We start from the raw sequence: 12,542 nt of genomic DNA, 5'->3' as shown, positions 1-12,542 counted from the left end.
CTTTTGGGTTGGCTGCATGTTGCCCCAGTACAGAGGCAAAGAAGCATCAGCTGCCTTTGTGTGCCACTGCAGCTAGAAGCTTTTTGCTAATGGCAGCTAATGTGACAGCATTGTTCGTGTTGCAGTTATCCCCTTGCAGGAAAACCGCGTGGGAGGTCATCCAAGCACCGAGTGCTGCGAAAGGAACTCATTGGTGGGTGACAGATGAAAACCTGCAGCGAGGCATCTTCTTCTGTCTCCTTCCATGGGGACTGCAACTGGCAGAATTTGCCTAACTCCTCATTTCCATTCCCTTCAGGAGTGAAGCTGAGCTCTCCACTTGCTTTTTTTTTCTTCTTCTTTTTTTTTTTTTTTTTTTTTCTTCCTCTTAAAAGTATTACTGAATTCTGAAACTTCCAGAGATGTCTAGATTAAATATAGAAATAGTGTCACAGGTCCTACAGCTGTCAGAAGAAAAATGAGAACAGGACCCTGATTATGAGAAAAGTCACAGTTTTGATGAGTAAAATACTTCCCCAAAGTGATGATTTTTTTATAGTCATCTTGGTGCTTGTACTATGCATAGATTTAGAGTACTGGTGTCTTACTGATGTTGTTTTTCTGATTGGTCCTGATATTCTAACAACAGAAACGAAATATTTGGGGCTTTTGCTAATGATTTGTCAAGTGAAAAATGTTTTGAAAAGGAAGCTACATGCTGGCTTAGTCAGATTCCTGCGTTGTTCTTCGTCTGGCAGAGTGGAAGAAGTGACTTCAGCGTATTTGGAAAACATCATTCATGGCAAGTGGAACATGTGTGGATGAGGTGAAACCTGAAAGATAATATTTACACCTGTCACTTTGCTCTAGAGGGTTAGACTAGGTTTTGTTTTCCTTAAATTCTTCAGGATCAACAAAATTGCATAATACTGTGAGATGCAGGCAAGCAAGAGGTGCTTAGCATGTTGCAATGTAGGCGAACGGCCTGAGTTGTCCAAAGCTTTTGTATCCAGCACAAGACTGTTCTATCAGTAATGCTGGATGGTCCCTGGGATTTTTCTGCAAAGCTTAGAGACAGCAAGTTGTATTAGTTTCTGCCATGGTCTGAAGTGTTTGCCTGGGCAGTGCAGAGGGAACACAAAGCTATCAGACCTGGGAATTTTCTACAGACCTGGGAATTTCCTACAGAGCTGCAGCTCTGGCTTTTTCCAGGACAAGTGGCTATTAATGCTGTGGGATGCACTGTTGTGTTTGGGTCTTTCATTGCTTGTTTTTAAATCTGACAGGGAATTCAGAATATATACTTAGAGCAGGAAGTATTCTCTCCATGACTAAGTATACAGTTGCAAAGAAAATAAATAGGAAACATAATATATGTTTTCACTCATGCCATATGTTTTGGTTAATATGGAGAGGCCCTAACATCTTTGGGATGTTTTTTTCTTTTCTTCTTTTTCTTCCTCCTCCCCCCTGAAAAGTTGAGTTCTACTTTGAGGAAAAGGAAGAAAGCTCTTCCAACAGCAGCTGTATTATTCAGGCTCCTTATTTTAGTTTTGCCTATTGCATGAGCTGGCTGTTTTTCTTACGGTGCTTTAATGCAAAGTTTGAAGTAGAAAAAGTGACCTTGTTACGAGAATACCTAGCAGACATTCAATATACCAGCAGGACTAGCCGAGTAAAGTTAATGGCTTGAAAATTCAATTTCCAATGGTACTTTCATTTTTCTTTTTAAAAATATTTTTTCTTTGCAGTAAATTGACATTTAAATAACACGTCTAATTCTACCAGGAGAAGTATTACAAGGCAGTGGTGTTTCTGTGTCATCTTCTTCTGGCTTTTAGGGTAGCTGCTTGACATAATCAAAAAAAAAAAAAAAAAAGGAGACAAATGAATACATGAAATTCAGCTACAGGAATTAAATAGTCTCCTTCATATTTCTTTCTTCTACATGTATTCTTCTATATTCATGTCTTATAAACCATTAATTAACTTAAGTTTGACTGTTAATGAACTAAAACTGAACTGGGGTTCATATTTTTCAGGGGTACTTGAGAAAATGTGTAAGGAGAAACAGGCAAGGATTAGGCCGTGTTTGCCCCATCTAAAGAACTCGTAGACAGTAGAAAATGGAAAATCCAATATGACATCTGAATGTATTTAGTGTTTTGAGACCCTGGTATGAGACTTCTCTGCAGTTCAAGCACTGTTTCTTAATACACATTTGTTATCTGCAGAGGAGGTCTTTCTCTGTCTGCTTTTCCCTGGTTAATGGCATTATTTTTTCTTTTACCTTGTAGTTGAAAGACCCAACAGGCTCCACCTGCCATACCAGCATAGCCTGCTGGAGCAGCAGCATATCAAACTAAGTAATTTTTTTTTGCTAGCATTCAGCAAACTACTTTTCATAGCCAACCCGAGACTTTGCGAATGGGGCAGCAGACAAGGGGTTATGTGAACTTGCGTATGTTGGAGCACAAACATGTCATAGCCAATTTTAATCCTTAAGCCTTCTTTTGTTTCGGAGGTTCTTGTTTGCTGCAGGTATCTAAATTTAGCTATATTTTTGTCAGCTAGAACTTATGTTACAGAAAAGAATGCTAGCAAATCTCAGCAATGTCACACTTTATTAGTCATGCAAGCACTTAAAAGCAAGGTTAGAAACACAAAATTCCAGAGATTTGTGGTGGCAGTTGTTTAAAAATGCCACACCGAGCTTTTTAGGATTTACCTTCTGAAAATGGACCACGTTAAAGCATTAAATTTCACAAACAATGTGGCTTTTTTAAGTTTGGAAAAAGGAATGTTTAAATCCCAAAGAAAAGCTTCACTGGACATGCATGCTCCTCTTTTTTTTTTTTTTTTTTTTTTTTTCAGCATTCTTGAGTCCATCACATTCCCTTCCAGCTTCAGAGGCAGAAAATAGTATTTGCTGACAACCTGCTTCTCTCTGGTAATGGCTGCAGGCAGCTTAGGTCCTGCAGATAAGCTCAAGCAACTCATGGCATCCCCTTCTAAACAGCCTTTATTCTCCCAGCTGTTGCAGTGTGTGCTGCCTGGCTCTCCCTGCTGCGTTGCTCAGGTGGGGAGGGTGAGAGGGCAGGAGGCGTGCAGTGCCATGAGGCAGGCAGTCCCCCACACAGCACCTCTGTCCTGGTGCTAGGCCTGAGGCAGTGCCATTGTTTCTGCTCTCGAGGTCCATTGTTCAAGTTGCAACATATAAAAATTTACCTTGTGCCTGTTGATGTGCACTTGCTGCAGCATTTTGAGTAAAAGAGAGAAGCTCCTCACATGACTATATACTTATTTTTCTTTCTTTTTGAACATAGCTGAATAGAATTGACAAGGGGGATTAAAAACCAAAGGCTCTTCCAGTGTGAGCACCCAGAACTTTTTATTACCTTTTTTTCGCTGCTTATGAACATTGGCTACTTGGAAACCTGATAAGAGAATAACTTCTATATTGTTTCTTAGTAAAAACATGTACTGAAAGTTGCATGCCCAAGAAGCTGAATTGTTTTAATGTAACACGGAAATTGCATCCTTCTTGCAATAGTGCCACTCTGTAAAATCACTCTCAAGCATCCTGCTGCTGGTCCAGTCTCTATGTGTTCCATGAGCTGATGCTTGGCTTGGCAGAAGAGCAATGACAGGCACCTACGTGGCAGTCTGTTGGCATTGCATTTCTGACACTGGTGCTTCAGAACATCCCAACCAGCCACATTTCACACACACAAAGACTTTCCAGATATTTTATTAGAGGATGCCTTTCTCCAAAGGGAATGGTTGACTGGTAATCCAAATAGCTATTCAATAAACAGTTGAGCTGTCCAAGATTGGAAGGAATCAGATCTGGGAGCTAGGATTGTGAACAGGAGGTTCAAAGCAATCCCTGGGCAGCTGTGGCAGAAGGGAAGGCCAGACCACAGAGCCTGGCTGGCAGAAGCGAGAGCCTGCCTGCTCGCCAGGGAGCCACACAACGCTGTCTGAAGAAGAAACGAAGTCTGTGCCAAAACAAAATCTGCATGTGCAAGGGCTGTGCTGAGGCCTTGTTAGCTGTTTTTAAAACTAGATTTAGCCAAAGATTTGAGTGGAGACCTGCTGGGAGAATGCTCTTTTCTTACTCCAGCTGCTAAAGAGCTTCTGCTGAGGAGATTCCCAGTGCTGTTCCCAGCAGCCCAGCTCCACATACCATCACTCCTGGCTGGTGCGTGCTGCTCTCTGCCCCTCTAGCCAAGGCCTCAAACCTGAGGAGACTGAGCATCCTTGGTGCGTGTGGTACATCTGTAGTCCCTGTCCCAGGCCCAAGGGGCTGCAGGCAGGTAGTCTATATCTGGCTCAGAAGGAGGGTAGTAGGCCTTATACTGTGTCTTTTGCTAAGAGTGTTTTCACCTGGTGTGACTGGAAAATTTTTGCACGTTTGAATTGGAGGAGCAAGGCTCCCTTGATCTCTGTGTGCCTCGTTTGATGAGGTGGAGGAAATGAGAGCCTCAGCTCTGAAACCTCTTTAGATTTCAAGGAATGGCAGCCAGTTCTAGGAACATCTCAAAGGAAATGAAGTACACAACTAAGTATCTTGACTTTGCTTCTGAGTTAAGAATTGCATCTCAGTAGTAGGTTCTTGGAGCACGTGGGAGTCAGAGGAGCAGTGGTTATACATCTGCTGGGAACCTCAACAGTTCTCTAGAAATTCAAGGTGTTTTTACTAGTGTTGTCTGCATTATCCTGACAGTTTCAGATGTATTTTGGCAAAGCTATAAAGAAACAGATTCACATATTATTCTAAAATGGAAGATACTAGACCTAAGTCCAGCCTGAAGACTTGATATCTTCTGTCAGTAACAATATTTGGTTTGTTATCTCTTTGTGTTTTTTCTTTTTTTCCTTTTTTTTTTTTTTTCTTTGTGTCTTTTTCTAACTTTTTTGGCTTTAATAGTGTCCTCATCTCTTCAGACTCAGAAATGTGGATTCTTTCATAAATGAGCTTTTTCATAAGACCTAGACAAGTTTATACAAGTTGTTGTGGATCCAAATTGTGTTATATATTACTAATATTGCTGAGAACTTTTCTGCTTTTCTCTGGCCAAGGGAGATATTTTGTATTATCTAATTTGCTCTAATTTTGTAATATCTAATAAGCTCTAATTTACACAAATACCTATCCACATCAATGCAGAGCCTCAGCCACAATATCACATCTCTAATTGGAATAACCCATTTTGGATTATTGTTGAATTCTGGGTGGGAAATTACAACATTTTTCAGCAGAACTGTACATTTTCCCTTCTCTCATAGATTCATTTGTTTGTTTAATTTTACAAAATATCTGATTCCAAGCTCATAAAATGTCTACCAAGATTCTTCTTCCTAACAGAGGGCACACAGCATTTAAGGAGCTAAACTGCTGCTGAAATAGGGATTTCCAAAGGTCTGGATACATTTTGGTATATTCAGAAAATAAATATGTAAAATACTTAATTTCAAGGGATTAGGGTAGGCCAAGAGATTATTTGTAACTTTCAAACAACAGGAGTGACTCCTTACTGTGGTGGTTTCACACCGATGGCCAACTAAACTCCACCACTGCACTCTCTCATTCCCCCCTCCTCAAAGGAAGAGGAAAAAAAAAAAAAAAGGCTCATGGGTCAAGATAGGGACAATTTAATTAAAGTTAAAAAAAAAAAAAAAGAGAGAGAAAAAAAAACAACACACAACAAACAAGCAAAGGCCATGCGGAAGCAGAGAAAGCCATTATTCTCTATTTGCAGGAAAGGGACTCTTTATCAGAGAGTGTAGTAATAGGACGAGGAGTAATAGTAAGTTCAGTAAACTAAAAGAATGTGGATTTAGATAAGATATTTGGAAGAAATTCTCTACTATGAGGGTAGTGAGGCACAGGAACAGGTTGACCAGAGGAGCTTTCCCATCCCTGGAATTGTTCAAGGCTAGGCTGGATGGGGCTTTGGGCAGTCTGGGCTGGTGGGAGGTGTCCCTGCCCATGGCAGGGGGGTTGGAACCAGGTGGTCTTTGAGGTCCCTTCCAACCCAAACCACTCTATGATTTCATGATTCTAGGAAATGTACACAAATTATAACATAAACCCTATAAAGGGTATAAGCACAGAATGGTTGCTTGGAAGTAAAGGACATTTTGAAGGTTGCTTTGTTAAATTGGATTTGTGCCAAAGTCATAAGTATCAAGAAATAAAATCAAAATTCAACTATTTCAACTTTTTTACCCTTTTCAAGATATAGAGATACAACTGCTAATTTTACAAACTATTCTGCTTGAAGGAACAGCAAATGTGAACCATAAACATCAATGTATTGCACTTAACATGGCTCCCCGAACAGATTTCTGAAGGCAGCACAATGTGAAGTTGTGGGTAATTGAAGCCTCAAGGCATTCTTGTCCCTTGATCTTTACCTGGTTACAGAACCTCATCTTCTGAAGCCAAATCCCATTAGGATACCCCAAAATGACAGATGGCTCTGCCTAACTGCCAGTCGGCACAGATGTGATCCTTGTTTTTAGATAAACAGTAGGACTCATTTTTGTATGTAGTAACCTAAATTTCCCTGGCCAAAGTGTAGCAGCTCTTTGATGCTAAAGCAGGTTGTTCTGTATAAATTAAGAGGGATATACATGTGCACGTGTGTGCTTATACATGCAAGTCTCTAAAATTTCTTTGAAGTGAAATTACATATCTGGGGCCTGGGAAAGCTGTACTAGCATAACATAAGGTGTGAATTTTATACTGCTCCTCTTTCAAGAGTATCTCCTTCTGCAGAGCACTGTAACCACGGAGTTCTGCTTCAGTTAAGCTGAGATGAGGGTGTCTGTGTGAGAGGTAATGGCATGACTTAAGCAGCTTGAACCCACCAGAGTAACCAGCCTTCCTCTGCAGACTAGTCTTCAGGTGAATTTAATAAATAAATAGATAGATAAATGTTAAAAGTATATGTTCAAATAGCTATTTGCAAATGTATTACATATTGTAAGTATGAATACATCCTCACAAAATGACTCAGAAAAAAAACATTTAATCTTCTTATACAGTTGGTAAAAAATAAATATTAATACTAAGCAATAATTTCCACAGGATGTGATACCTCCCTGTTAAATGTATTCTTTACGACTTCCATTACTGCCATGAGTGACTTATTTGGCTGAGAGTTGCAAAACTGTATAGTCTAGAGGAATCACAGCACGGAGGCAAAAGCATCTTTCACAAACAAAAGGGCTTCCTAAGTGTGTGGGTATGGAGTGGTTGTGATGTTTATGTACTTCTACTCTCCTTTCTCATTTGGGTGCTGAATGGTTACTCTGGGTCAGAGACCTTATATGCAAGGGCCTTCGTTCACTGTAGGCATAATTTACCACGTCTGCATACCTACATACAACTTGTTGTTATGCAAAGTCAGTGGTGAACCTGGACTTCTCAAGCTCCTGGTTCTGAGGCTGGGACACATCTGTTCAACTTCCAGAAATGCAGAGCCACCCTAACCCCTCACTGTAGCTTATCCATTAGTCTCCACCTAACAATGAGATATCGAGGAACTTGGACTTTGTCACTTGCTCTGAAATTTTAGACTCTGTGGTGCAAACTCCCAGGAGCATTTTATGCCTGTGTTCATTTCCTCAGATAGCAATTGTTGCATCTCTAGTATTTTAAAACCTTTCATTTTGCTCTCGATGTGCTGAGAACAGTGGGATGGCTAACTCACAAACTACCCGTGTCTCGTGGGCATGTGCTGCTTGGGGACATTTGCTGTGAGCGGTGGAGCTTGTTCCAGAATGGCAGTGTGAAGCTGTATTGTAAGGGACAGACAAAACCATTTGTAAGGGCAGTGACAAAAAAGCCGTAGACTTAGTCAGGATGCTGAGGATGCTGATGAAAGTGTTCAGCCTGGAAGAATTCTGTGAAGTTTTTGGTAACTCCTGGAGCCATTACTGAACATGTTAGACTCATTTTAAGGTTTCCAACAGTACAAGGAAAAATAATTCACTCAGAACAGGTTTGTAATCACACCTTAGAATAATTTGTAGTACTTGTGTTGGCATTCAGGATAAATGAACTTTCCTTTTACTAGGAAAATCAAGTGTGGTTTTCCTTCAAATATGAAAGGGAAGAAAGTAGGACAGTATTAGTAGCTGACAGAAGGCCAAAATTGTATTGGTCAGCTCTGCTGAGGAATAGTTTGGACTGAATCCTGCTCCCATGTGAGGCAGAGAGAAAATCTGAACATAAGAAAACTGGAATTTGGGCTATGCAAACAAATAATGAAACAGATTATAAACAAATTCAGAAAGTCTGTTTCAATAACTTAAAAATGCAGTATGTTGCTGATAATGTTTTAATCACTGATTTAGTGAAGTCCACATTTTCCTTTTGTGTCTTTCCTACCCATCACGAATGTTCTGATTTCATGCACAAGGTGCATGCAAAGCTCTGGAGAGGGTGCCTGAAGTAGGTGCAAGCACTGGGCTCATGGCTGTACAGAGCCTGGGCGAGGACACGTACCCACATCTCAGCTCCAGCCCATGATGCTTCTTGCCTTAGAGCCTTGACATCCTCTTTGTGTAGCTCTGCCCATAAATTCTGCTGTGTTTTCTTTTTTACACTTCCTGGGTCATCTTGACAAGTTGTTCTGTTAGATCAACTAAAAATAATTGCAGCAAGGAAAGAGGACGGTGCCGATGCTCAGCGTGGTCTGAATCTCCCCGTTGCAGAGAGAACACTGCACTGACTGGAGCCAGCAGGGGACAGGTGGGGCAAGAAGGTGTTGGGGCACTGCTGTGAGCTGGAAAGTCCCCTTGTCTGAGCTGTGCATGAGGGAAATCTGCCCTGGCTGAAAAACAGGAGCCTCTGCAGCCTTTGGCTGTTTCTTGTGGCTGAGGTGTCATTTCATCTGCAGAAGAGCACAGGGGATTTCACCCACCCTGCTCCTGTGGAGTCTGTGGAGATGAGATGACATCGGTTGCAGGGCAGGCAATGGTTGGCCATCCAAAGCTGAGGAACAGGAGGGACAGGCGCTAGGATTGGGCCAAGAAAAGAAGATTGTGACAGCCAATGCTCAGCCCTCTCATTGCAATCTGAGATAAGGAATTCCTTGGTGGTTTTGTGGTTTGTTTTCCTGGGCTCAGCCATCTCGGAGGGCTGTTGGCATGGTGCCAATGAAGATAACGAGGGAAAATGCTCACAGTTTTACTGCGTTCACAGCTTCAATGTGCATCTCTCGTATCGATCTCTCTGGTTTCTTGTGGCTGGGAAAGATGGGGCTGGGGAAGCAGCCTGTGGAAAACACAAGTTCTCTGGGGAAGAGCGCATCCCTGTCCCTGCAGGGCACCCGCTGTGACCCACGGGCAGTGATGAGAGAGAAGCCCTTTGGGCAGGGGACATTAATTCCAGCAGATTTGTGACACTAAATGCAGCCATTTGGTTTTGCTCTGGTAGGAACAGCTCATTTATAAGAATGCACTTCCTCTTTTCAGATTATATCTTTACCATTTGAAATACCAACTTCTTAGAATGGTTGTTATTTACATTTTCCCTAATTTTTTAGCAACTTTTTGCTTTGACATATTCAGCTAAATGAACAGAGGAAAACTTGCATTTGTTTACTTGTTCTTTTAGAGATAAAACACCTCTGTGCCTCAGCCTTTGAAATACTGTGAATGATGTTTTTTTGAAAGTGAATTTAGAAACTATTCTGAATTAAATATTTATGTTTAAGCTTTTACAAGGCAATCTGAATAAGTCTTTTGGTTTTTTCCACAGCAGACTTAACCGTTCTTAGCCATATATGAGAGTTTGATTTCCTAGCTACAAAAGCCTTCTGTTGTTCTTTGTTGGCAGTTCTGGCTGTCTGTAACCTCAGTGCTAAGGTGCTGAGCTAGGATAACATGAAGAGGGCTCTGCCCACATATTACACTCTTGAAGTGTTCCTGTGTAGGGTCCAGACAGCCAGTGCCTCCAAGGATGCAATTCCTGGTGGATCAAAGTAGGTTAAATACACAGTATTCTCCCCAATTACATGTGTCATTTAGGAAGCCAGCAGGCTGTGGTATTGACTATCCCAGACTTCTGGGTGTAGCAGAGAAATGTCTCTGTGCTGGGAGGCTGAGTGGGAGGAGGGTAATATAGGTAAAGAGATTGCAAGAAAGACCGGAAAACAGCTTGATCTGCAGAGTGCAGAAAGCCAGAGAGGAACTGTACATCCACAGTGACAATAGGAAGAAAGAAATCTATAGCATTGTGGACTTGTCTGCCTGTCCTCAGAGAACAGATGCTTATGCTGTTTTTCAGGAGCAAGGATAAGAAATCAGGGACCAGAGGCTAAAAGTATGCACTCTGCTGGGAGCAAGCAAGACTCCACTAGATGTCCTTCATGTCCACATAAATGACACTGTCAGATTTCCCTGAAAGGGCTGAAAGGTGTTTGCACCAGATTAGAGAAGATGCACGAATGAGTGGATCTATGACTACTGTGGGGTTCCTGTCTGTGTGAGGTGAACTCATTCACAGTAGTCAGTGGCCTGCTCAAAGCTGTGACCTGTTTTTGTTGGTTAAAACTACTCTTTAGAATGCTGGGAAAGATGTCAGAAGCAAAAAATAACACCTCTGAGGGGTTGGTGATGTATTTCAGTCTTTTGGGGTATGTTTTAGATGGCTGTTAATTGGTTTTACGTACTTGCTTTTATAGTATATTGTTGTTTATGTTTATATGTTTACTATAGCCACTAGGAAACCACTGTGAGTGTAGTAGTTTCCCAGAGACAATCTGACAGAATGTTAGTGCTTACTAAGATTGTGGTGAAATAAAGCAAGGAGTTTAAGTTTTCTAGTTTGGATGGCATCTGTGTCACTGAAGTAGAGGGTTATTAGTATTGCTAACACTCATAGTATTAATGATTATCAATAATTTCCACGTAAGGACATGAGATGGGAATATGGTACAGCTCGAGAGCTGTAGCTGTGTACACAGACTGGGGAAAGTGTTTGTTATTCAGTGCAAAGTTGTAGGTCAAAAGGTATCAGATGAACTTGGTGACATGTATGTATCAAAACAGTGAATATTAGACATTTCTTATAGGTGTTTCATCCAGGTTATGGAGAGGGTTGGTGGTGAGCATCCATTAATAACCCACACAGTGCTAGTGGGGAGATCATTTAGGGTACATAGTTTGTGGATGTCATGCATATACATGCTCAGTACGTTGGACATAGAACGGAGGAATTGGAACCAGCAGTGGACAGCAGATATCACTGGAAAGACAGAAAACAGCACTCTTGAGATGTTGTTCTGTTCTGTACTCATGCTTATGCTGTCCAATTCCCGTACAGCTAAACCATGGGTCTGGCGGGAGACCTGAGCCTGGAAAAAAAGAAGAGAAGTGGAAATTGCTGAGAAATTGAGTGTTGGGCAATGCATGCTCAGTGGGCTGTTAATTCTATCAGATGTTTAGGTTCAAAGGGTTTGCCAGCTCTTTTAGCAATGCTGTGCCATTTCTAATTACTCTGTGATCTTAGCACCATTATTGCATTACAGCACAACTTGCATGTTCTTGTACTGCGCTATGCTCCAAGAGGGTATCAATACGCATAACTTTCAAAAGCTGAGGTTCTTTTATGATCAATATTGACAAGATAAATGTCAGCTTGCACATAGCACATCCACGTCCTGCAGCATGCTGGAAGATCTCCAACTGTCTGGAGAAAACCTACATTCAGCAGTGCAGGAACGGGACAGGGAGTACCTAATATCGTGCAATGAATAACAACAACATACTCAGTTAAATTCATTTCCATCATTTAGAAAAGAAAGTATTAAGTGAATATTGTAAAGCATCTTGACTTCTGCTGTTACAAGCTGAAGAAATATGGATATACACTTTTAAGGTTTCTCACTTGGCTATTTTCTTTCTTTGTTGAATGGGGAAGGATGAAGCATTTTAGCAGCCTAAATGCCTTAACAGTATGCATAGACAAATGTGTGCAGTGTGATATACCATTTCAAGTGCAAGGGCAAAATTAGCATTACTAATACCAAGGCAAAAATATGTGATGAATTATACCTCATAAGAAAGCATTTTATATATACTGAATTCTGAGTTGTATACTACAACTTGTATACTTTGTGCCTGTTGGTATTTAAAAATGATTGATTAGGCTGACATTGTCTGAGAAAACTGCAACTGCCCTGTTCCTCTGTCATGTTACAGGAACAATATCTCAATTTTATGGAATGCAAGGCAAGTTGCAAAGCTTCTGTGATTATTTGCCATAGAATAAAGCTTAAAAAAAAAATAAAATGTAAGCTTCTGTATTGTAAAAGCAGAAACAAGGGGAAGAGCAGGGTCTCAGAGAAAGGAGAGGATGAAGAAGATTGAAGGATAGGTATGGGAAAGCAAGAATTCAAACAGATGTGGCAATTTGTTTTATAACATAACCATAAAATGCCACTTAAAATGCCTCATTTGTATTCTGTGTCAATGTAATAGATGTAAATCTTTCAGAAAGTTACTAAATATACTTTTCTGTTGGCAAGTACAGAAAGCATATG

This window comes from Aythya fuligula, chromosome 11, assembly GCF_009819795.1.
Source record: "Aythya fuligula isolate bAytFul2 chromosome 11, bAytFul2.pri, whole genome shotgun sequence".
Taxonomy (NCBI): domain Eukaryota; kingdom Metazoa; phylum Chordata; class Aves; order Anseriformes; family Anatidae; genus Aythya; species Aythya fuligula.
This window is presented reverse-complemented; position numbering follows the sequence as displayed.